Source organism: Balaenoptera physalus, assembly GCF_965194825.1.
Source record: "Balaenoptera physalus genome assembly, chromosome: 18".
Taxonomy (NCBI): domain Eukaryota; kingdom Metazoa; phylum Chordata; class Mammalia; order Artiodactyla; family Balaenopteridae; genus Balaenoptera; species Balaenoptera physalus.
In genome coordinates this window covers 70,753,281-70,779,006 of record NC_138899.1, presented here as the reverse complement: position 1 = coordinate 70,779,006, position 25,726 = coordinate 70,753,281, and the positions used below count along the sequence as shown (strand labels likewise).

The 25,726-nt window shown below is 38.9% G+C and overlaps 1 long non-coding RNA gene across 1 annotated transcript; it reads left to right on the top strand.

The window, feature by feature from the left end:
* The first annotated feature begins 324 nt into the window (after window positions 1-324).
* Window positions 325-24,629, top strand: LOC309647900. The gene is made up of 3 exons (XR_014256379.1): window positions 325-14,428; window positions 14,732-16,870; window positions 17,244-24,629. It is a non-coding gene; the product is annotated as an uncharacterized lncRNA (long non-coding RNA).
* The last annotated feature ends 1,097 nt before the right edge of the window (window positions 24,630-25,726 follow it).

The window sequence follows — 25,726 nt, the reverse complement described above, 5'->3', positions numbered from 1 at the left end:
GCTTAACGTACAATTGCATGGGGGCTTTTCATATTTGCACGTTCGGAATTGAGAAGGGTTTGTGCAGGGGCCCTGGTGAAAAATAAAGTTGGAAAAGACACCCAAAACTAATAGAGAGGACAAGATGGCCTATATCCCAATCAGCCTCTGGGACTAGGTCTAACCTTCTTCAGAAAGGGATGGAAATGCCATTTTGATAAGGAAACTTAATGAGACTCTGCATGTTATAAACGTGAGAGTCTAAGGGACAGAATATGGCTCCTCCAGAATACAGAGGTATGACTACGCGCTAAGACGTGGTGAAGCCAGCCAGGGGCGGCTGGTGTGGTGCTGGGTCCTATATCAGTGGTAGCTGAGGAAGTGAGCAAACATATGAAAAGTACCACATTTACCTATTTCCTCTATCTGTATCATGGTCTTGTCTTCAATTTCTTCCTCATTTTCCTGCCATCACAGTCTTAAGAACTGCAATGTCAACATAATGCCTTTTTTAAAGCTGTTCATAAAAGCGCTTTTGGTGAGTGTGATGGGTGGGCATCACTGTTTTTGTCACAAACTCTGTGCAGCAGTGCAAGCTATAGGATAAGGATAGACACCAGCCACCCCAGCACACCAAAGTTTTCACAATGGGTGCCAGGTGCAGCCACTGTAGTCAGCTGCCTCCCTCAGCTGAACTGCTGGGGTAGCTAGAAAGGGAGAAGATGAGAAGTCTCAATCTAGGGCAAAAGTGAGACAAAGCGTAGGAGACTTTGAGGAGGGGCTGAGGTCGCCAGCATATTCTTGTGGCCTCCTCATTCAAACGCAGAGCCTGGAGAGGTCTACGTTCATTCAGATCACATGCTACTTTTCTCCCAGAGAATGAGACAGGAGTCAACAGAGCATGAAGTCAGAATCCCTAATCCCAGGAGTGATGTTATTACTGCATATTTGGAACAAGAAGGACAGAGAATAAAACTGGTCCCAAATCTTAGATTGGAATTTTTTATTTGCATATTTGTTTCAACATTTATCTCCCATTACTCAGTAGATGTGCTCACGAACATAATAGTAATATTTTGAAAATTAAATTATATTTTAAATTCTCCAGGAAATATCATATTGAAAGAAATCTGCGAATAAAACCCCTTGTTAAAACATCACCCACTAAATGCATCTATTTTTTACTTATTTATTTATTTATTTGGTTACACTGGGTCTTAGTTGCAGCAGGCAGGCTCCTTAGTTGTGGCTCACCAGCTCCTTACTTGTGGCATGCAAACTCTTGGTTGAGGCATGCATGTGGGATCTAGTTCCCCAACCAGGGATCTAACCAGGGCCCCCTGCACTGGGAGTACAGAGTCTTAACCACTGCGCCACCAGGGAAGTCACAATGCCTCTATTTTGTACAATTGGATTTTTACAACCTGCTTTCTTAAAAAGAAATATAATTTCTATTAAATTCATTTTCTTTTTATTGGACACTTAATATGTGCCATGCTTTGAGCTCGGTCCTAGGAATTCCAAGATGAATAAAACACAGTCCTTGTCCTCAAAGAGGTTATGGATTGTCAGAGAAGATAGTTATGATGCCATGTGGGAAAAAATCAGCACTAAGAAAGAAGTGATTAATTCAGCAATGGCGGGGAAAAGTCTGGAAAACGTTATGACTTTGAAGCTGAATATTAAAGGATGATTAAAATTATGTCAAGTAATTAAGGGAGGGAGTGATAATCGAAACATAAAAAGAACACGCACCTGGGGGGAAATGGATGAAGTATACACAAGACCTCTCCATGTCATTTACACAACTTCCTGTGAATTTACAATTATTTCAAAAATTTTCAAATGTTTAATATGCTAATACTCATATGAATGGATATGCATGGTATTTAGGAAAGATTGCAAGTAATACTGGGGGAGGAATTGAGATGGGAAGATGCTGGACAGGAAGTCAGAAATCAGCTTGTTTTGTAGAAAAATAAAGCTGGCAGCAAGTGGAAGAGTCTTTTGGAACAGTGGAAATGGAGAGAAGATAAAAGACTTAAGAGGTGTTTTTGAGGCAAAAGCAAAATTCTTTGGTGATTCTGGTAAAGAGAGGGAAGTGGTAAAGAGAATTTTAAGACTGAGGTGGAAATTCATGCCAACAATCATTATAGAATAACCAAGGAAGTGTTTATAGAGAAAGATGATGAGTTCAATTTGGAACTATTGAAATTGAGTCTCAACACCCATGTACAACATGGAATTGAAATTCAAGAACAAACTCTTATAATGTGTATTTCCTATATTATTTGAGAATATTCAATTCTGCTATACAAGACAAGAAAAAAAATAGGATGGACTGAATTCATAAGAAGTGTTAAACATAGTTCAGATAACAAGAAATAGGCAAAACTCATAAGATATGTTATGTGTACATAATGAGTAAGCAAGTAACTTGTGAGAGATAGGTAGAACTCATGTGATATGTTAATATAGATGGTAAGTTAGCAACCTGTAAGACATGCTAACAACTGATTAATAGAATAAAAAGCATGACAGAATAAACAAGATTGTTTTTTGGAGGTAGAAAGGAATGAAAAGACCATATCACGCCATCTCTAGGGTGAATACTATGTCACCCTCAAATTCAATCACCCATTGGTGACATCCAATATGGTCTCATTCTGGCCCCATCTGTACCCAAGAGGACCCAGGTACTCTACACCCATTTGTACTCTACACATAAGACCCATGGCTATTTAGCAGGCTAACTGACAATTCACAGTGATGTCCAAATGTCCTTGGCCCTGAGTATCTCCAATAGAACAAGTATATATCATTGGCCCAGGACTCCTATCTGTGAACTCTGCCTCAAACTCTGGTCCTCATAACCACACCATTAGCAGGGAGAACAACAGTGGCAAAGAGACACAAGAGAGGAAAAGTAAGGATACGTGAGCCTTGTGAACCCCAGGTCTTAGGTACTGTGGTCCTTCTATCTGCTCATACCCTAATCCAGGAATGTTTATTTACCCCGACTCTTTACCCTTGACTATTGTTGTATGTTTTAAGTTGATTTAATAAACTGCGTGGTCTGTGAGCTTTTCTGCTCTGTGACTTCTAAGATAGCATGCTTCATAATGTACTTGGAACATTCAAGATAATTCCCCATATGACAGGTCTGAACTAGAGGACTGCAATCATTGAGGTGGTTGAAATAATCCAACTAGACCCCCATTGCCTTGGTGTGACAGAGGTTTTTGATGTATGCAAGCTTTCAATACATGTAAAACCCCACAAGACAAAATCAAGGCTCCACCTTTGAAAAAAAAGACATTACTTCTTTTTGTCTACTTCCGAAACCTTAATGTAAGCCCTTTGAGGGCAAAAACCATGCTCTATTTTTCTTTGTATCTCCACACCTAGCCTATTACCAGTAACAGTGCAGATATTTAATGTGTTTTTGCTGAATTGAAGAATAAGTTACAGTGCATTTTCATAACTTGAACATTTACTTACTGATATTTATATGTTGACTCTGACAAAGCTCATCAGTACAACCGATAAGCAATTTTATTAAAAATTGTGTGGATTAGCTCATTTATCCACACAGAGACTGTCATGGGAAAATACTGAATTCTTCCTGGGCAGGACTGACAGAATGAAAATGACTTCGATGACACAGTGGTTCAAGACTCCTGGACCAATGAACCTCAATGTGGTTTTCAACAGATTATGACAAAGATCCCAAATCCTCTATTCATTGTCAAAGTAAGTTAGCAAACAGAATTTGAGACTGTGGGAATGTGGAAAAGTAAACACATGTCATATAGATTTATTTGCTGAGGCACAGTAGAGCAGAGGAGTGATGCAAATGTCAGGACAAGCCAAACCTCAACACATGAAAAAATAAGGAAGAGAGAGAAAAAAATGAAAGTCTTTTTGTTTATTTATCTGGGGTGATGGTTAAATTGAAGACACGTTACATAAATTATGGTTCATTCATATAAGAGAATATTTTGTAGCTGTTTAAAAAGAGATAAACAATTTATGAGCCAATATGGAACAATCTATCAGATATATGGTTAAGCAAAAGAATCAAGGTGAGGGGCAGTTTGTATAACATGTTAATATTTTGTGTTTAAAAAAAAAAGATGTGGACAGACACTGGTATATGTATAAAATTTTGTGGAAGGATACACAGCACATTGATTAGAGTGGTTGATTCTAGGAAGGGGAACTAGGAATCGTGAGATGTAGCACAAAGCAGATTTGTTTTTTGTTTTTCTGCATTTTTACATTTTTATAATTTTACATGTACTACATTTTCAAAAAAATAAAAATGGAGTAAAATGATTAAAAATAAATGTTCTTAATTTAATGTCAGATGTTTTTTAAAAATGCTTTTCCATCAAAAATACCTGGAGGGTATTGTGCTTAGTGAAATAAGTAAAACAGAGAAAGACAAATAGTCTATGTTATCACTTATATGAGGAATCTAAAAAAATAAAACAAATGAATATAACAAAACAGAAACAGACTCACAGAGAGAACAAGCTAGTGGTAGGGAATTAAGAGGTATAAACTACTGTGTAAATATAAATAAGCTACAAGGATAAATTGCACAGCACAGGGACTATACCTCACATTTTATAATAGCTATAAGTGGAGTACAATCTTTAAAAATGTTGAATCACTACGTTGTACACCTGAAACTAATATAATATTGTAAATCAACTATACCGCAATTAAATAAATAAAGCCTTAAAAATATGTGAAACCCAATACAGTAAGCAAATATATTTCTACCCATATTTATATCTACAGTGTACAGTGTTCCACTGTGCAGTGGAAGGTTTTTCATTTAGGATTTGCTAAACCTCCCAAAACAGGATAAAAGACTGTAATTTCTAATTATGTTGTACATAAGGTTATACATTTAGAGTACTTTTCTTTCAAGTTAATATGTCACAAGAAGCTATTAACTCACTAAGCCCTATTCAGCTCTTGAGGTTCCAGTTTGATTGATTTCACAAATTTCACAGATTTTAATTTATGAATTTAATTCTTTAAAATTAATTTAATTCTTTAGAAAACGTTTCTTCACAGTAGGAGGTAGATAGCCCCATTAAGTCCAAACTGTGAATCTGACTCTTCAGAAGCAAGATAGAGAAAAAAATAAAAGATATACACCTTGGTTTCTCCTCTATAAAATGGGAATAATAAGAGTAACTAGCCTGAAAATACCTATAAAGCCCACAATAAATGGTAGTTGTGACTAACACATTTTAAGGTCAAATGAAGATATGCTGGTTCTGTATAAATATTTATGTCCAGAAAATGTAAGTTTATTGTCTTGTTTAAGTAAAACAGTAAATGTCTAATGATGGTTGGTGATGGGTACTATCCTTGTATCACAGCTTGGCAAATGTCCCTCCGAAATATCTATGATTACCTGTTTGAATTGGAAATGGCTCATCTCCTAGTGTATTCACAATTAACTATTTCCAATGGCTTTGGTAAACAAAATAACCAAATTATTGTTCAAATTATTTACATAGTTGTAAGATGTACTTCATTTAAAATGGCTTTTTAAAATGTAGGTTTGTTAAAAAAAAGAAAAAATTATATTTACCTTTGAGTGATGAAGAACTGGAATTGGGATTATAAAGATAATAAGAATCTACATTTGGGAGAGGAAAAATTAAATCCATCTTCCTAAGGACTGATATAAAACTAATTTTAAAACAGTTCATCCTGATGTGGTTAAATGAACAAGGTAATCACCTGCAGTTCATTTTTTACTGCCTTTGTAAACACAGGGGGGACATCATTTATTTGGAGCTTTAGTGAAGAATCATGTTGGTGTCTTAAACATTCTAAAAAAGTCTATATTCAAATGACTAGCCCTTGAAAATAAAGACAAACCAACAGATGGCCAAGAGGCACATGAAAAGATGCTCAACATCACTAATTATTAGAGAAATTCAAATCAAAACTACAATGAGGTATCACCTCACACCAGTCAGAATGGCCATTACCAAAAAATCTACAAACAACAAATGCTGGAGAGGGTGTGGAGAAAAGGGAACCAACCCTCTTGCACTGCTGGTCGGAAAGTAAATTGATACAGCCACTATGGAGAACAGTCGGAGGTTCCTTAAAAAACTAAAAATAGAATTACCATATGACTCAGCAATCCCACCACTGGGCATATACCTAGAGAAAAACATAATTCAAAAAGACACATGCACCCCAATGTTCATTGCAGCACTATTTACAATAGCCAGGTCATGGAAGCAACCTAAAAGCCCATCGACAGATGAATGGATAAAGAAGATGTGGTACATATATACAATGGAATATTACTTAGCCATAAAAAGAACGAAACTGGTCATTTGTAGAGATGTGGATGGACCTAGAGACTGTCATACAGAGTGAAGTAAATCAGAAAGAGAAAAACAAATATCATATAATAACGCATATATGTGGAATCTAGAAAAATGGTGTAGATAAACCAGTTTGCAAGGCAGAAACAGAGACACAGATGTAGAGAACAAATGTATGGACACCAAGGGGGGAAAGTGGGGGGATGGGGTGGGATGATTCAAGAGATTGGGATTGACACATATACACTAATATGTATAAAATAGATAACTAATAAGAACCTGCTGTATAAAAAATAAATAAATAAAATAAATAAATAAAATTAAAAAAAAAAAAAAAAAAGACACCTTGAGGAGCCTGGGTGAAGGACCACACTTGGCAGGAGACCTTTATTCCATGACTCAGGGGAAGAATCAGGATAATTTTCAAATGCAATTATTTCTGATGCCTAGCTTATTTTTAGTTGCCTGAAATCCACAGGTGGAGCCAGCCAACAGTGACATCCATTCAGGTTAACAATGAAATAGTATCAAAAACACATGCTTTAAAAAAAAAGAAACACACACACAAAAACAACAACAACAACAACAACAACAACAAAAAACCCAGAAATCTCATCAAGTCTTCTGGAGTCTAAAAGGAATAAGAGAACAGGTATGTTTGGAATGAGGAAAATTATATACAACCATTCTTATTTCAAATATACTCCCCCCAAATGGTTATGTTTTATTCCATCTATTTACTCAATCATTCATTTAATTAATGTTTATCATAGAAGGTGTATATTTAACATGATACAAGCATTGTTCCAAGCTGGGGATAGAATAATAAACAAACAGTTAAGGCTGCAAAAGAAGGAGAGAAGGCAGGCCACCATTTTCAGTGAGAGAACGAGATTCAAGACACCAGCTCACAGAGCATAGGGAACTTCACCCCATCTCACTAAGCAGCTTAGTCACGCCTTGCTGTGAGGAGAGTGATAGTTCAAGTTTAAGCTACTTAAACTTGAGAAGGTGGATGTGTTGGTGAAAGTCCCTATTTTACAAACTGAACATAAGGAGAGGAAGAAAAGTGTTTCCCCTCATGAGCCCTAATTCTAATTACTATGGGTTCCTCATGGCTCACATCAATCTCCCACAAACCTGCAGCGCATTCCCTAAAACATGCCAGGCACTTTCACACCTTAGAGTCTACATTCTGTTCCCTCTCCCTGAATTCATTCCCCTCATTCCCATCCATCTTATCTCCCCAATTGTTGAAATCCTATGCATCTTTGAGGTCATCTAGAATATTCTCTCCTTTTAGAATCTTTCCCAAACTCTCCATCCCCCCAGGAAAGTAAATTCCTAGCGCTATTAGTTGTTTTGTGACCCTGGGTAACTGAGGCTCATTTTCCTCATCTATAAAGCAGGAATACTACTACTTAATTCCTCAGGGCTAGAGTGAGGATTAAACCATATTACATGGTTGATAACTGATGTTTAATAAATGTTATTTTCCTTCTCCACTCTAAGACTGAAACTGAATTAATTCCCTGTCTCTTTGTTAAATAATCCTGAGACCAAGCATATTTTCCTTTGCCTGTGTTTCCTTTCCCTGTGTTTTTGTTTGCCTTTGAGACAAGCAAAAATAACTTAGCTGTTTGCTCCAGGAAATATTTGTGCCTGTAAGATACCACTGCAAGCCAACTAAAGTAGTTTACATAACAAGACAGAGTTTGCTCATCAAGACTCATTCAATACTCTCACTTCACTGTGTGCTTACTAACCTGAAACTACTATGTCAAAAACTCTGCACACTGGGAGTTTGTTTCATAAACTTAACTTTGCTTAGTCAACAGATCTTTTCAGAGAATTGACCATTGACACTTCTTTGCCTTAATTGTGATTCAACTGCACTTTGCTTAAACTTCTACTATAGCACTATGCTATAACTTTGTTGTTGGTTAACTGCCTGATTATCTGCCTTCCTTTATAAAATGGTAAGCTTCAAGAAAGTAAGGTCGTGTCTTTTCATCTTTGTAATTCTAGTGCTCATCATAGCAGTTTGCCAAAAGTTGAGCTGGAAAAAAAAAAAAAAAAGAAAACACACTTTTCCTTGAATGAATGGATGAATGAATGAACAGCTATCCTTGAGGTCACAAATCCACTTTGAATCCACTAACCTAGTGGTTTCGCTCCAGGCTTCAATCTGGCTTCTGGTCAGGCTCAGCCAATGGGAAGCACCAGCAAGGGATCAGAGCGTGGTAGGAGAACAGGGACCAGGTGCTTACTTCCCCAGCTCCCTGCCTGCCAGGCCATAGTTGGCAGGGGCTGCTCTATCGTGGGTTCCTCTACTAAAGCCACAGCTCCCCAGGGACTTTTCCTACAGCTGTATCTCTCTCCAGGTTCTAACAGTCACTCCCTTCCCTTTGCCCCACAGGCCTTGAAGCAGTAAATGCCCCTCCAATTGCTTGCCTTCACCATCTTTCAATGGTTTCCTAACCCTGCTTATACCCTGGTAATGAGTCCCTCATTAAACCTCCCTCAATTATCCTATTTGGGTGTGCTGTCAGTATCACAAGGAATCCTGACTGATGCATCTTCTAGGGATAGGTCCCACGTAGAAAGAGGTACCACCATCGAGCTGGTACCTCTCGTGACATAAGGAGTAGCAAGTCTGAGTCTAACAAGGTAGGAATGCCAGGACCCCTTAGAAGGGAGATTCATGCCTCTGAAAAAGCTGTTTTCATTTATATCTTCTGGGAACCAACCTGGCCCCTAACCACTGAAACCAAAGGATGCATTTTAAAGTTGTTTCTGAGGACAAAAAAAAAAAAAAAAAAAAGCTTCTCTTCTGAGCCTTAGTGAAGTGGTTTTAGGGCAGTAAAGGCCATTATACTTTAGCAAAAACAACTGCATCAAGCTATAACATTTGTGCTGAGTGGTGAAAAACATTCCAGTAGCCTCTATAGCATATCTGAATTACAAAGAGAAAAAGCTAAGAAATAAGATGTTTAGTTTCCTCCCCTCAATTCAGAAATTACTGAAATTTGTAACCATATGAGGAGAAAACCAACAGAATAAGCAAATTTCTCTCACAGGCAGAAAGAGCCTAAGATTTACTCTGATTTTTAATTTAATTTGATATGTATTGTAGTACTTGTTAAGGCCCTTCTGTAAACTAATATTCAGGAAAAGGGAAGGTATTTGAAATTGGAAAGAACATCGTATGTGGTATATGGAACTACAAGTCCAGGTATAAATCTTTTCAGTGCTGTCGGGCCTAGAAAGGGGAAAATTACATAATGGAATATGCAAGAGGAGGGCTGGAGGTCCTCACACAGATGCAAGTTGATTAAAATTAGCACTTCATGAAATTGCTTTCTTTTTTTTCTATTAGATGAAAAGTGATTCTAAGTGGGACACAGCTATAAAAGTAAAAAGTCCTCATTTTTCAATCTACACTAAAGGTTCTTTCCATGTGTGACCTTATTTGGTGCTTTAACCTAAGATTATAATATGCGAAGAACTTTAAACATGTTTTTCCTTTTGCTAGTTTTGGTTCTTATGAAAAACTGCCAAGATTATCTGAGGGCAGAATAACTAGCATAGTAGAGAATTCAAACCCCAAGCTTAGGACTTACCAAATCCACATAGCTTTGGACAAACTACTTAATTTTCTGAGTCACAGATTTGTCTTTAAGGTTTTGTCCTAAAGTTGCTGAGAGGATTAGGTAAGAGCACACCTATGTAGCACCTTTTCCAGTGTCTGCCACTGTGCACATGGCAACTCAGTAGCAGTCACTGTCATGATCGGTGTCCGTGAGTGACATTAGATTCAGTGGCAATGCTGTTATTCAACTCTGCAAACTTTGGTTGTACACCGATGAGACACTAGGTGCCCGCAGGAGTTTCCAATTGTGTAAGTACACAAATAACTTGAGTCAATTTGATTTGAAAACAGTAGAGGTTATGGTCAAGCAGGAATTTTAATTGAAATTGAAATTCCCCTTGGATTGCTGATTCAGATCTATCACTACCATAATACTGCAGAGCCTGTGACCTGGTACTGCTGAAAAAATCATCCTGAAAGATGTAAAGGGCCTGTTTTAAGACTACTTTGTTCCATTAGTATTTCCACGATAATATACACTTCTGAGTACCTTCTTCATATTAAGCTAATTGGTGCACCATCCTACCAACTTTGCCAATTACCCCCGAGTACCTTCTATCACGTGCTTAGGTTGTTTCTATTTAAGCCGTCTCTGTTCTGCTGACTCACCATCATCAGAAGTACATGCTGCCTATCACTGACATTTCTTAGAGACACACAAATTGGACTGAAGCACTGGCAATTAATATTTCTACTCTTCTCTGCATGATACATATACAATATTAAAGTGGTACTTTTCTTGCGTAGAAATGAAATTAAATTATGGAAAAAAAGCAGGATTTTTGAGACCAAAATCAATGACAGGTGCACTTTCCAGATAGGCTTGTAAAGGAGAGAAAAGAATAAGGCATAATGTAGTACTTTTTAAAAATCACCCTTTTTTTCTCTCCCAAAAGAGCTTAAGGCAGGAGGTAGAATAGGATCTATGACATTATATCATTGCAAAAATCCTTAAAAGAATATAATGATTATTTTATCACTTAAATGTTTTTGTCATTTAAAATTAACCAAATATAATTTATGATTGAAAAATCACGGTACTAGGAGCCCCAAATTTATCAGCCTCTGTAAAGCCCAAACCTTAGCAAACCTCTTTAGAACCATACAATAGTTATTATGCATGGTTATTGCATGGTATGTAACCACACAATGGTTATCATGGCAATATAATACCAAAGTTCCTAAATGGCATCTAAGCCCATACCTGACTGTTAGAAGTTTCCCTCTTCACACCCTTCTCTCCTAAGGAGCACAATACGGACTCCATCCTCTCCCTGTGCCCCACCTTGGCACCGTTCCTCCTCACCTCCTTCAGATCTTTACTCAGGCATCACTTCCATGAGTGTTTCCTTGGTCGCCTTTCCTAAAAATGCTATCACTCCCCATTCCCCCTTCCTGCTTGATTCTTCTTAGCACTTTCCATCACTCAACACACTATCACACATCTCAACAGCCCCTGTCTCCATCCAATATGTAAACACCTCTTGCTTATCATCTACCTCCTCCTACTAGAATGTAAGGGTCATCAGAGATTTTTATGTTTTGTTCATTGCTATACTTCCAGGCCTAGTGCAGTGCCTGGTACATAATAAATGTCAAATATTTTTGATGAATGAGTGAAAGAGACCTTCTCTTCCTGAATGTGGAAATCTACATTTCCTTGTAAGTTCCCTGGGGCCAATTACAAGAGAATATTGTACTCAGAAAATTAACAAAAAATTAAGGAAAAAGGAAGGCTGCTCGTTCTGATTCAATGTCATATTGAATCATTGTCTGATAGACCCGTGCAGGTATTATTTAATTCTCCATGGGGCTGTATCTTTGTCATACCATTTACTGTTGATTAGGGTTCAGATGCTGTGAAGTTACAGTGTCACTATCAGATTTTTGTCTGACAGAGATTAAACAATTTCTGTGAAAAACAAAAAGTAACCCCAAAGGTTATACTTTAATTGCACTTTTGGACATAAAGCAACTTTGTATCTACCTGCCAATCTTTTTTTTTCATTGTCTTTCAATGCACTGTACCTTAAATGAATTTTGAACCAGCTTTACCACTTCGCTGGTTCCCTCATCAATGAGTTAAATAAATCTTTAACATGTGTTTATGTTTATTCCATATTTGTATGACTCATACTTTAACATTTTAAAGGTAATATTTTGGCAGTTTGGGGGGCCGTACCACCAAGAGCCTCAAATGCACAATGGATATCAGGTGAAAAGCAGAAAATCTGGTTTGTTTGTATTTTTGTTTCTTTTTCAGGTTGTTTGCAAGCTCAAGTCAGTTTTTTAAAGTGCCCACTGTAAAGGGGAATAACTCTTTACAATCTGGGCCACTTGCTTTTCGTGATTTTGAGTTTACTTCTGACCTATGGCTGATGTTATAGAACTGAATAGTCAAGCTATTTGTCCAGCTGTTTGTCATTGAAAATACCTTTTCCTCTTGTTGCCAGAGATTGAAATACATAACTACACTGGGCAGGTATTAATAAAATAGATATAAAGCCTCATAAAGGAGCTCTGTTTTCATTGTGTTGTAAATAATGATAAGCCCTTACATAAGTCTAATATTACCAGAATTCCTGGAAAGTAAACTAAACTTCTAGTACTTTAAATATGTTACCACCCATACCCCAAATCCACAAACCAACCACTAGCTAGCATAAAGACTGCTAGCTCAGAAGCATTTTTATAAAAAAACCCAACTTTATGTAATCAAAGTAAATCTTTGGACATATTAGACTTGTTTGATCACTTTGGTTTAAAAGCAGCTATATGTCTTCTCCCTGAATTTATCTATGTAGAGTATAATACAAGAAAACATTTCACAATAGATCTCTTATTTTCTCATGAGTAAACAATTTCACCTGAATTCCTCAAAACTCATATATGGGTTTACTGATCAGACAAGCCAACATATTTCATAAAAATTTGGGGTTATGAAAAACATAAAATTATTATTGAATAGTGATTGTGTTCTATAGTACATCAGCTTATACATAATTTTCAAGATCTTAAGATAATATTAAGTTGAGCTAATAAAAAATCTTTGGATACTTGGATAATTTTCTTAAATTTTATTGAAGTATAGTAGATTTACAATGTTGTATTAATTTCTGCTGTACAGCAAAGTGATTCAGTTATAAATAGATAATTTCTAATAAGATAAAATACTGTAACATTGGTCTGAAAACATAGTTTATATATATATATATTATATGAAAAACCCTGCTTAATATAACCTCAAGATAAAGCCACACTGCCAACATAAGAAGCAAAGATTATAAATATATATATATATATATATATATATATCATCTCAAGTTTGAGACATATATATGTATATTTACATATCTATATTTCATATATTATAATATGTTGCAATGTAGCTATACCTTGAGGTTATGCTAAGCATGGGGTTCTCAACAGAGGTACTGTTGGCATTTTGGACAAGATAATTCTTTGCTGTGCCGGACTATCCTGTGCATTGTAGAATATCCACATCCCTGGCCTCTATCCACTAGATGCCATTAGCACTAACCCTCCCCTCCAAGTCATAACAATCAAAAATGTCACCAAACATTAACAAACATCTCCTGGAGAAAAAAATTAGAACTACCATGTTAATGAAGGTGTTTGTTTTTGCCATTTTAACAATGTGATAAAATGATCCACATGACTATTGTAAGTCATATTAGGTTTACTCTTCTTTCTAAAATGCTTAAATTTGAAAGATCGACTCCTCATCCCCCCACCTCGTTCTGTCTGTAAGTAGAAGTTAGCTCCTTCAGCTAAAAGGTGAAACTAATATGGGTGATTAAGAGTCTGGTAGGAAAAGGGTGGCAGAGAAATATCACTGTGTATAAAAGGTAATGGAGTGTTTATTAAGAAAAAAGGAGAGGAATTTGTCCTAAAACTAAGCATATTATTCCAAAATGGGAATGCAGATAGTGAAGGTTCAAACTTGAATGGATATACAAAATTGAAGAAGAAATGAAGAAAATGATTTTGCTGCCTTGGTTTGTAATAAACACAAATAAGAAACCTAAAAATAAGCAAGGATACATGTTCAAAATTTGGCAAAGTTGGCTCCGTTTTGATGAAGTAATTCATGTTTTAAATAAAGAATTCTTTTAATCCTTTATGTCCCAATATTATGTTAATACAAAATTAGAATCTGGTCTTCTTTCCATTAAAATTGATCTTGGAGTATTTGGTCTGCTCTTAACAAGGAGCAGGAAAGGTTACTATTTATCATCTATGTAATCTTCTCTTGATATCAGATTCCACATCTCACTAAAATAATTTTCTGTGTTTTGGCTGATTTAGTAATGTTCTTTATTATTCAAAAAAAATTCTCACTGAAAGAGCCAAAGTCATGATATGTAATATATTCCATTGTCACTTTGATTAAAAAGTAGTTCAGGCTTCCCTGGTGGCGCAGGGGTTAGGAATCCGCCTGCCAATGCAGAGAACACGGGTTCGTGCCCCGGTCCGGGAAGATCCCACATGCCGCGGAGCGGCTAGGCCCGTGAGCCACAACTACTGAGCCTGCGCGTCTGGAGCCTGTGCTCCACAGCGGGAGAGGCCGTGACAGTGAGAGGCCCGCGCACCGCGATGAAGAGTGGCCCCCGCTCGCCGCAACTGGAGAAAGCCTTTGCACAGAAACGAAGACCCAACACAGCCATAAATAAATAAATAAATAAATTAAAAAAAAAAAGTAGTTCAGCTAAAACTATTCATGTACTCAAGCATCTACAATACTCTCTTAGTAAACGACCAAATTTCCCCAAACTTTCGATTTTTTTCTTTCAAGAGCAGATTCTAAAATTGGGGGAAAAAAATTCAAGGTGTCTTTTATACCTAAACTATATTTGGGATTTTCCAGAGGGCTCCTGAAAATCACAAAGATTTGGGTTTCTTTGGGTTTTTTTTAACTTATGTGTCAATTTCCTATTGCCTCTATTAAAAATCACCACAAACTTAGCTTAAAACAACACAAATATATCCCCTTTCAGTTCCGGAGGTCAGAAGTCCAAAACAAGCTTGAATAGACTAAAATCAGGATGTTGGCAGGAATGGTTCCTGCTGGAGGTTCTGGGGGGAGAATACACTTCCTTACCTTTTTCAGCTTCTAGTGTCCACCCATATCCCTTGGCTTATGGCCCCTTGGTCCATCAGCAAAGCAAACCACTCCAACCTCTGCCTCCATCATCACACCACGCTCTCTCCTCTTTTATGTAACCCTTATGATTATATTGGGCTCACTCAGATAATTCAGAACAATCTTCCATCTCAAAACCCTTAATTTGTCTTTTAAGGTAACGTATTTTATGTCCTGGGGATTAGGACATGAAGATCTTTGGGAGCCCATTATCCAGTCCACCACACCTCATAAAAAGGACTACCAGAAATAATTAGGTCATCTATTTGATGACCATGAGCATGTAGCCCCCAGACCTAGTGGAGCCTGAGGATTGATAATGTTAACTCTTGTGACACTGCCCTGTGACCTCACCATCAACCAATCAGAGAATTGTTCATGAGCTGATCACACACCCTGTGACTCGACTCCCTCATCTTTAAAAATGCTTTCCTGAAACCCTTTGGGGAGTTCAGGTCTTTTGAGCATGAGCCGCCCCCTTCACCATGTGTGGCCCTTGCAATAAACCTTTCTCCACTCCCAACTCTGACTTTTGGTTTGTTTGGCCTCACTGTGAATTGGGCACATGAACTTGGGTTCACAATACCCGGAAGGAAAACCCTTAATTGTCTGCCATATCTCTGCCCTAAGACACTTCCTTTTGTTCTCTGTGAGCTATTTTATTTTTTAGGCTCTGAAGGCAAGGTTTTCAGTCAGGTGAAATCATCTTAGTTAGATCCCTTAAAGCCATCACAGAGACATATGCAAATATATGCAAATAGGGTACACGATGGAGTAATTAAAATAAAATCTAGTAGCCTTGAATAGACACCAAATAACAGTCCTAGGAGAGGCAATTAATTCTATTGTTTACAACCACTCCCTCTGTTAGCTGATTTTTTTCCCAAATGAAGAGACAAATCATTTTTTTTTGCTTCTCTGATAGAAAGACAAAAAACATTGCATTTATTATCTGCTTCATTTTTGTCTGGAAAAGCATAGCCACAACCCCTATTAACAAGAGGAAAAATAAGTCAGAAGTGGGCCACAGCTTAGAAGGCTTTCAGAGTCTGGCCACTGCTCACGCTTCAGCCTCGTCTCATCCCCCGACCCCCTCTCTCAACTCTCAGCTCCTTCCACATGGAATTCCTGGCAGTTCCACAATCCTACCAGCAACCAGTCCCCCACCAGCGGTAATTCCTACGTCAGAAGACAGTCCTTGCCTTCTGACGGAGCACAGAACCCAGTCAAGGAAAGAGACAAATACGCAGGTAATTATACCACCCAGGATGCTGAGCGCAACGCTGGAGATGTGAACAGAGCATGGTGGGGGCGCGAACAGGAGCGCCTATGGGAGCAGGTGGGCGGGTGGGCGGTCAGAGAAGAGCCTGAAAGATGTTACACCTGGGCTGAGGGCTGAAGGAGGTATAGGAAGCAAGCCCTAGTAGAGCGAAGACTTAAAATACATGATTTTATAATCTCTCTTTGGAAGAACTACTGGGAGTTACAGGTGTGAAACATCAAGTGTAAGGCCAGGAGGGACAAGCGAATGAAGCAGAGTGGCCAGAGCCTGGGGCGCTGGGTTTGCCACTGTTAAAAGTTGAACTCAGGTATGTTAAAAGTTTAAGAGTTTATTTGAGCAAAAATCAGTTCCAATCCGGCAGCACCAAACCAGAAGTGGTTAGGAACGCTCCGCCAACAGGGGCTGGGCAGAGATTTTTGTGTGTGTGTGTGTTAGCCACCTGTGTGTGCTCGGGCAGTTCTAGCAGCTCCCATCTGGCGTCGCCAATTAAAACTGGCCGGAGGGCGGACTTACAGGCCTCTGCTTTACAATATTAAGTAGGGGGAGCAATCCCCAGTCAGCCATAATCTCCATCCCAGTAATACAGTCAGGTAAAGGAGATGTGACCACCTCACACAGTCTGTTCATTCACCCCAGTTTTCATGCCAATGTTCACCTTAATCCCATCAACATTTGCATCTCCAGTTCCTCCCAGTCTAACCTTAGCCCCCCCGCTAAGACTTCACCAACAGGTGTTGGAATCACAGTGCTTTGGGCTCCTGTATCTAGGAATCCTCTGGGCAGAGATTTTTATAGAGAAAAGACAGAGTAAGGAAATTGACTGTCTATAGCTTGGGATAAACTTTTCTTCTAGGGTGGAGACCACCTGTCTGCACTTTCACAGATGGAAAGAGGGGCCAAGACTAAAAGAGCAGGTCCCCAATTCAGAGGCTGTTTCGGTAATACCTGGGTGGCACTGTGGTGGCTTTAGTGGAGGCAGCAGCAGTGGACAAGACGGGGGGGGGGCACATTTAAAAGATACTAAGGATGGAGGGAATTAACTGGACTGATGATTAATTAGAGAAAGTGCTGGGATGAGAAAGGAGTCAAAGTCAATTCCCAGTTGTCACCGGTAAAGCCCATTAACAATTCCCGGGGAATAAAAATAGAATCTGGGTAATAAAATAAAGTCTAACCTTTTTTTTCCTTGTCCTTTGTGCTTAGTCTAGTTTCACTGGCTCGTAGGGTGCTGCATGCAGAGGCCGCGTTCCCAGGTGGCCTCTTCAGACCGGAGTTCCCAAGTGTGAAACGGGGGCGCCAGCACCTCAACTTGAGCCGTGCGCAGAAGAGCCTAGAATGACCCTCAGCCCAAGATGGCGGCGGGGCCGTACGCAGCGAGGCTGCGCCGGGCACTGCGATCTGGAGCGGGAGCGGCACACCTGGGCCCGCCCAGCGAGAACCCCGCCCCCTGCCCGCTGACGGGATCCCTGTAAAGCAGCCCCGCCCACAGCCTATCGAGGACAGCGTTTAAGCTCACACCTCTCCTTTCTTTGATAAAAGAATAAAACTTTCCTTTCCTTCTGAAGCGAACTCGGTCTCATTCTGTTGGCTCGAGTGACACCCGGCAGGAGGACCCTTGTTGGGGCCTGACTTGAAAGGGTTGATAACAGAATTTTCATGCTTGGCAACTCTATAGGTACTGGTGTCTGCACTTAAAGAGGAGCACAGGAACAGGATTTGGGGTTGGAGAGATGTTGAGCAGCATATTAAATGTATTTAGAAATACGTGCTTAAGGAGCAGGAGGCAGATGGATAGACAGGTTCTGGCACTTGGATGGTCACATGGAATATGAGTGTAGGGGGACATAGCAGTAGGGGCAGAGAGACCCCATAAGAGGCTAGTCAGCAGTTCAGGAAAAAAAAAATAGTGATGGCTGAAGTAGGGCAGTGACAGCAGGGATTTAGAAGTGACAGATTCAAGACATATTTAGGAAGTAAGTTGTTTTTTTCCCTCTTCATTCTTTAACAATTCGAACATTATTCATAAGCCCAAGACAATGTTAATTGCTTTTATGGAATGAGTAATCACAAACTAGAAAAAAATTTGGATGGTGAAGTCTTTGGCTTGTGTTGTTAATGTCTTTTTTCCATTATGATGTCTAGAGCCTTCTTAAAGTTTATGAAAGAAATATGCTAAAGGAGTATTCCGGCTACCTTATTTTCTGAGAGTAATAGGCGTGATTTACCCAAGTCACTTAGCTAATTGGTAGCAGAGCTAGAGCTAAAATCCTTCTGGTTTCTAATATGGTACTGATTTCTCAACTTGGTGTATACTTGTAAATATTTAAAACAGCCTTCTAAAGATTTACAGAACGTCAGAGAAGCTACACTTTAAACAAGCCACCCTTATCCCCAAAGGTACATTAGAGCTAAAATCATGAAATTAATGGTTACTTACTTACCCAGAATCAATACATTCCTTGGCTAAGATGAGTAACTGTTTTTGAACGTAACATAAAAGAGATCTGGAGAAGCCAATGCACCTGAGTGCTTCTGACAGATGGAAAGAGGAGGCTGGGGAGGCTGCAGCAGGACACAAGGGCTGAGGCTAGCTTCAGCCAAGCCAGGTCTTAAACCCGGTGGCGTGGCCAGCCCCAGGCAGGGGTGGAGATATGAAATCAGTAACTGAGCCCATGAGCTTAAGAACCTAGAGTTTGGAAACCTTCAGGACACCCAGTTTCCTAGTCTGGGTCCCCATATTCTAGGGGTCCTCTGACTTCGGACCAACCTCTTCATCAAACATTTTAAAATTGATTAGCCATATGTGAATGTCACAAGCTAGGAGTAGAAATCCACCCAAGAACCTGATATTCTAAAGAAAAACCTATAATCAAAAGGGTGCTATGGCTCTAGTTTGGAAGTAAAAATACGTAATGCATATAGGTTATAAAAATCCCTAAAATAGGTCAGGTTTATTCAAATTATTTTATCATGAAATGAGAAAATCATACAGATGTACTAATATAATGAATCTAAATTGAAATGCCACATTCTTTATGAGCCACTGCCACTTACAAACGATGTCAAGAACAAGTGTTCACTAAATGCTTTCCTTTTAGAAGCTGTCTTAATGTGAAAGTGAAATACCATATACACTCACTGTTCCCATGGTAACTATTTTCTTACTAAATGGAACTGGCATAATCAGCATTTAAGACCTTCTATTTCCTGAAATGTTCATCTTATGTGAATGTCTTTTATATACAAGTTACATGTAGTGTCTTCCCCTTTTATTTTCTTCTTTTAATTAAAACTAATTTTGTTAAATTTGGTGGCTCTCTATAGGAAAAAATAATGTGGTGTATTTGTTGCTCTATTGTTTATAAGGTAGATTCCTTTAATATTTTACTGTTTTCTAATAAAAACTGGCATACTTCTTTTCCCATACTGTTGAGAATTCAGAGCTTCTTTAAAAATAATTCAGTTAATATAAGTCCTAGATGTGCTTGGTAAATACTACAAGAAATGCTTTGTCTGTGTTAAAAGATAAGTTTCAGAAAAAGTAGAACCATGTCTCTCATAAATAAATGAAAATGCATACATGTTTAAAATTTTTATTTTACTCATTATGTGAGAGTCTCTCTCCATGACATCTGAGCCCTATTCTCAACTAGGTCTCAACTTCTGGCCCCAGTCCTTGATAGGATGGCACAGCCCAATTTTAGCAAGAATCTTGTTATGTCCATTTAGCGAGAATCTCCATCCTTGATATCTGATAACCCTGGCCTGCCTTCAAGAAGAATCCTGTTAAGTCAGTTTAGCAAGAATCCCTCTACCCTTGATGTCCCTGCTTATTAATTTTTCATCTGCTCACCCACTCAGTCAGCTAGTTGGCTATAAATCCCCAGCTGTCTTTGCTGTATTTGGAGTTGAGCTCAGTATCTCTCCCCTATTGCAATAGTCTTGACACCTATCACAATAGTCCTGAATAGAGTCTTCCTTACTATTTTAACGTGTCAGAATAATTTTTTTTTCTTTAACACAGGCAAATGTTAAAACCAGTTCAAAGGAAAAATCAAAAAGCACAAACTTAAGGGAGTAAAGGAATCAAATTGTAAATGGGGGCAAAACTGGTTTTCCTCAAGGGGCAGGGAAGTCTACTGGACAAGACAGAGTTTGCATATCTGTCAATTACCTACAGTTTACAAACCCTGCAAAATAGCTCAAAGACGACGATCTAGAATTTGTTGTAGGGCTAGAGGAAGACAACTGGGAAGATGGACAATACTTAGTTTTCCACTGAAGTATAATTTTTGTTTCTGGAGTTGAGCATAGTGGCGATAGAACAAGTCAAACTGTAAATTCCTATGAGCATCAGCTCTGCAATCATACTCTCCCAGAACCCAAAGCATGACTTCTCATAATTCAGGCTCAGAAACAATTAACTGTGACAAAGTTAGGAAAAAGTAGGTATTTAACTCCAACAGGTCCTCTATGCAGTACAATCTATACACTTTTGAGGAGAGTCCAGTCCCGTGACAATCCTTACTTACAAGGCTGATGTAGTTAAGGCCATATAGGATCACTCAATATGACCAATAAAGATACAAAATAGGTTAATATTCTCATTAGTAAACATATTTTTGAATTTTAAGAAAAACACATTAGAAGGAAAATGGAATCTAGCTAGATAGAAAAGAAAGTGCTGGGGAGATTGACTTCTTAATATTAATTCACTTAAGTAATTATATCATTGCACTTATTCATACTGTCTTATATAAACATATTTTAAAAAATATTTTGACCCTACTTCATACAGCACAGAGACTGTCTATATCACCATGGTCTCCTCCACAGAGCCTAGTGCTTTGCACGTACTATATGTTGGCTGAGTGCCTGAGTTGAATGAAACTCAACGAAGGCTTCCCTGTATGTAAAGTGCCACTTCCCAGACATGTTGCTTTCTATGGCGTTAATTTAATTTAAAAAGTCATTTTTAGATAATATTACTGGCTATCATTTTTTGAGCACTGATTATGTGCCAGGCTCTGTGCTAAGCGTTTTACATTTATTATTTCATTTAATCTCTATAACAACCCTGTGAGGTTATTATTCTCCTTTTACCACAGATATAATAGGATTAAGTTTTACTATTGTGCAGACCTACCGAATATACACACGCATTTTGTCTTCTGCACTATCATCATTTTTGTGGGATTAAACCCAGTCCCCCCACCCCCATTTCTAACCTCTACGTTTTGGGCCATTAAAGGGGGGCAGGTGTCCACTTAAGGCAGTTTGAATGGGGCTCCACAAAGTCTTGGGGTGTACCTTCTGCTAAGTGATCCACAGGCAATTATAGCCATCTGTGGAAGGAGACCCTCACACCCAAGCGAGAGACAGCGCACCTGACCCCTCAGCTCAGACACTGTGAAGTGATTATTCCAAATGCAGGTGGCCTGCAGGTGCTAGCCTATCTTCCTGAGAGTGAAGGTCACTAGGTCCTCCTCCTTTTAGGCCCACTGACCTCCTCTAAGGACAGGCCGCACACCCCACCCAAGCACAAGCCAACATTCTATTGATCTCCCTGGGCCAGGGTAGAATGAGTCTCATCTCTTCTTTTTCTAATAAATTGTTATGATACCAACATCTCTCTTGATTTTTAAGAAGCATTTTTTTTTCACTCTCGAACAAACTAAGCTCTTGAGAAGGAAAAGCCTTGATTTTAGAAACTACTGTTTCTGATATGGGCTTCAGGTATTGCTTTAGAATTCAAAAATTGAATATCCTTCTTGTGCCTTCTTAAGAGAAGAATCCAAATTCTCCTGAGACCATTTGGAGGCCTCTGACTGAATTGCAGGGGTGGGTAAACATTTTCTGTTAAAGGCCAGATAGTAATATTTTAAAATTTGTGGGCCACAGAAAGTCTGTGTCACATAATCACCAATTTTTGTTTACAACATTTTAAAACTATAAAAGCAATTCTTAGCTACAGTGCTTTTGTAATTTCAAGGGCTTCACTTTGCTAATCTGAATTGTAAGAAGAGATGTGTTCAAGACATTCGTTTGGCTATTTGTCTATTTTGAGCTCAAATCAGTTAAGAATGTCATGGCCATTGAGAAGTGAGTATCTGGACTTGTGAGTTTTGTATTTCTGCATGTTTGACCCATGGCTGAAATTTTAAAATTCAAATAATAACAATTCAATAATAAGCTCTTTTTCAAATATATAAATATTTTTATATATCTTTTCTGAATCTTTGTATGTCTATAATTTAGAAGAACCTTTACTTCTTGAGTGAGTGTGTAATATTCATAAATTAGATTATAAAGTCTCTTCAATTAAAGGAGCTCTATTCTAATTGGCTTATAGAGATAAATAGTACTTACATGAGTTGAATATTCCTAAAATTCCCAGAAATTAAGGAAACTGAACTAATAATTTCAGTGTGCTAAAAAAAGATATTCTTGGGCTTCCCTGGTGGCGCAGTGGTTGAGAATCTGCCTGCCAATGCAGGGGACACGGGTTCGAGCCCTGGTCTGGGAAGATCCCACATGCCGCGGAGCAACTAGGCCCGTGAGCCACAACTACTGAGCCTGCGCGTCTGGAGCCTGTGCTCCACAACAAGAGAGGCCGCGATAGTGAGAGGCCCGCGCACCGCGATGAAGAGTGGCCCCCGCTTGCCACAACTAGAGAAAGCCCTGGCACAGAAACGAAGACCCAACACGCCAAAAATAAATAAATAAATAAATAAATAAAAATTTTTTAAAAAGGATATTCTTAAATTTTATTTTAAAGGCAGATTCTCAACCACTGCGCCACCAGGGAAGCCCAAAAATGATATTCTTAATGAAACTAACTCAAATATTTTAAGAATTAAAGTTCATATAATTTAGATAAATTTTTGCAAATGAGACTAATTTAATATTGTTGGTTTAGTAAAAACAGTTAAATCTTCTCTGCGATACCAGCATTAAGTATCATACAAGATTACGTTTTTATTTTACTTTGGTATGTTCTTCCTAAATTTATATAGGTTTACTTATGGAAAAAGCTAACATTACTTCTACTAAATGTTTAAGATTATGAATAATGCAAACTTGTGTTTAACTAAATTAAATCATTATTCTAAAAACTTTATTTCAATATTAATTATATCTTATAATATGTCAGCTTAATGATAGTTTCCAAGATTTTTAGATCATTTAAAATCTTGGACTGATACTAAATTGAGTAAATTAATGGATATTCATTAAATACCAGATCATTTCTAAATAAGATGGGATACTGAAGCATTAATTACTAAGCATAATTATAAGTTTATATTCTTTTTATCTCATTTTTTGAGGGTACGGAGAATCTATATATTTGGGGTGTTTTAATGAATGTGTTCATTTTTCTCCATTTCAAAAACCTGTACTATAAAGAATATGTAGGAAATAGGAAGTTATAGAGGTTCAATAAAAAGGAACTTTATTCACCCTGGTCAGAGCTAGCTATGGTTTGATGGTTTTATTTGTAAGATTTTCACAAAGAGCTTTAGTATCAAATATTATACCGATGTAAAACTAGAATTTAGTTTTCCCTCTGTTAAAATGACAAAATTTTTCTTGGATTATTGGCTACATCTTGGTAAACAGTTAGTTATCAAAGTTTATTCTTGACAGAGGACCTTCAAGATGGCAGAGGAGTAAGACGTGGAGATCACCTTCCTCCCCACAAATACATCAAAAATACATCTACATATGGAACAGCTCCTACAGAACACCTACTGAATGCTGGCAGAAGACCTCAGACTTCCCAAAAGACAAGAAAATCCCCATGTACCTGGGTAGGGAAAAAGAAAAAAGAAAAAACAGAGACAAAAGAATAGAGATGGGACCTGCATCTCTGGGAGGGAGCTGTGAAGGAGGAAAAGTTTCCACACACTAGGAAGCCCCTTCACTGGCGGAGACAGGGAGTGGGTAGGGGGGAAGCTTCCGAGCCACGGAGAAGAGCACAGCCACAGGGGTGCAGAGAGCAAAGCAGAGAGATTCCCGCACAGAGGATCAGTGCCAACCAGCACTCACCAGCCAGAGAGGCTTGTCTGTTCACCCACAGGGGCAGGTGGGGGCTGGGAGCTGAGGCTCGGGCTTCGGAGGTCAGATCCTAGGGAGAGGACTGGGGTTGGCTGTGTGAACACAGCCTGAAGGGGGCTAGTGTGCCACAGCTAGCTGGGAGGGAGTCCAGGAAAAAGCCTGGACCTGCCTAAGACGCAAGAGACCATTGTTCCACGGTGCGCGAGGAGAGGGGATGCAGAGCACCGCCTAAGCGAGCTCCAGAGACAGGCATGAGCTGTGGCTATCTGCGGGGACACCAGAGACGGGCGTGAAACACTAAGGCTGCTGCTGCAGCCACCAAGAATCCTGTGTGCAAGCACAGGTCACTATCCACACCTCCCCTCCTGGCAGCCTGTGCAGCCCACCACTGTCAGGGTCCCGTGATCCAGGGACAACTTCCCCAGGAGAACACACAGTGTGCCTCAGGCTGTTGCAACATCATTCTGGCCTCTGCCGCCGCAGGCTCGCCCCACATTCCGTACCCCTCCCTCCCCCTGGCCTGAGTGAGCCAGAGCCCCCTAATCGGCCGCTCCTTTAACCCCCTCCTGCCTGGGCAAAGAACAGATGCCAGAGGGTAATCTACAGGCAGAGGCAGGGCAAATGCAAAGCTGAACCCCAGGAGCTGTGAGAACAAAGAAGAGAAAGGGAAATCTCTCCATGGAGCCTCAGGAGCAGTGGATTAAATCTCCACAATCAACCTGATGTACCTGCATCTGTGGAATACCTGAATAGACAACGAATCATCCCAAAATAGAGACTGTGGACTTTGGGAGCAACTGTAGACTTGGGGTTTGCTGTCTGTGACAGACTAGTTTCTAATTTTTATGTTTATCTTAGTATAGTTTTTAGTGCTTGGTATCACTGGTGGATGTGTTTATTGGCTTGGGTGCTCTCCTTTTTTTTATTACTTTATTTTTTATTTTAATAATTTTTTTTTAATTTTTTACTTTAATAACTTTATTTTATTTTATTTTTCTTTCTTTTTTTTCTCCCTTTTCTTCAGAGCAGTGTGGCTGACAGGGTATTGGTGCTCCGGCCGGGCATCAGGCCTGAGCCTCTGAGGTGGGAGAGCCGAGTTAAGGACATTGGACCACCAGAGACCTCCCAGCCCCACATAATATCAATCAGCGAGAGCTCTCCCAGAGATCTCCATCTCAACGCTAAGACCTGGCTCCACTCAATGACCAGCAAGCTCCAGT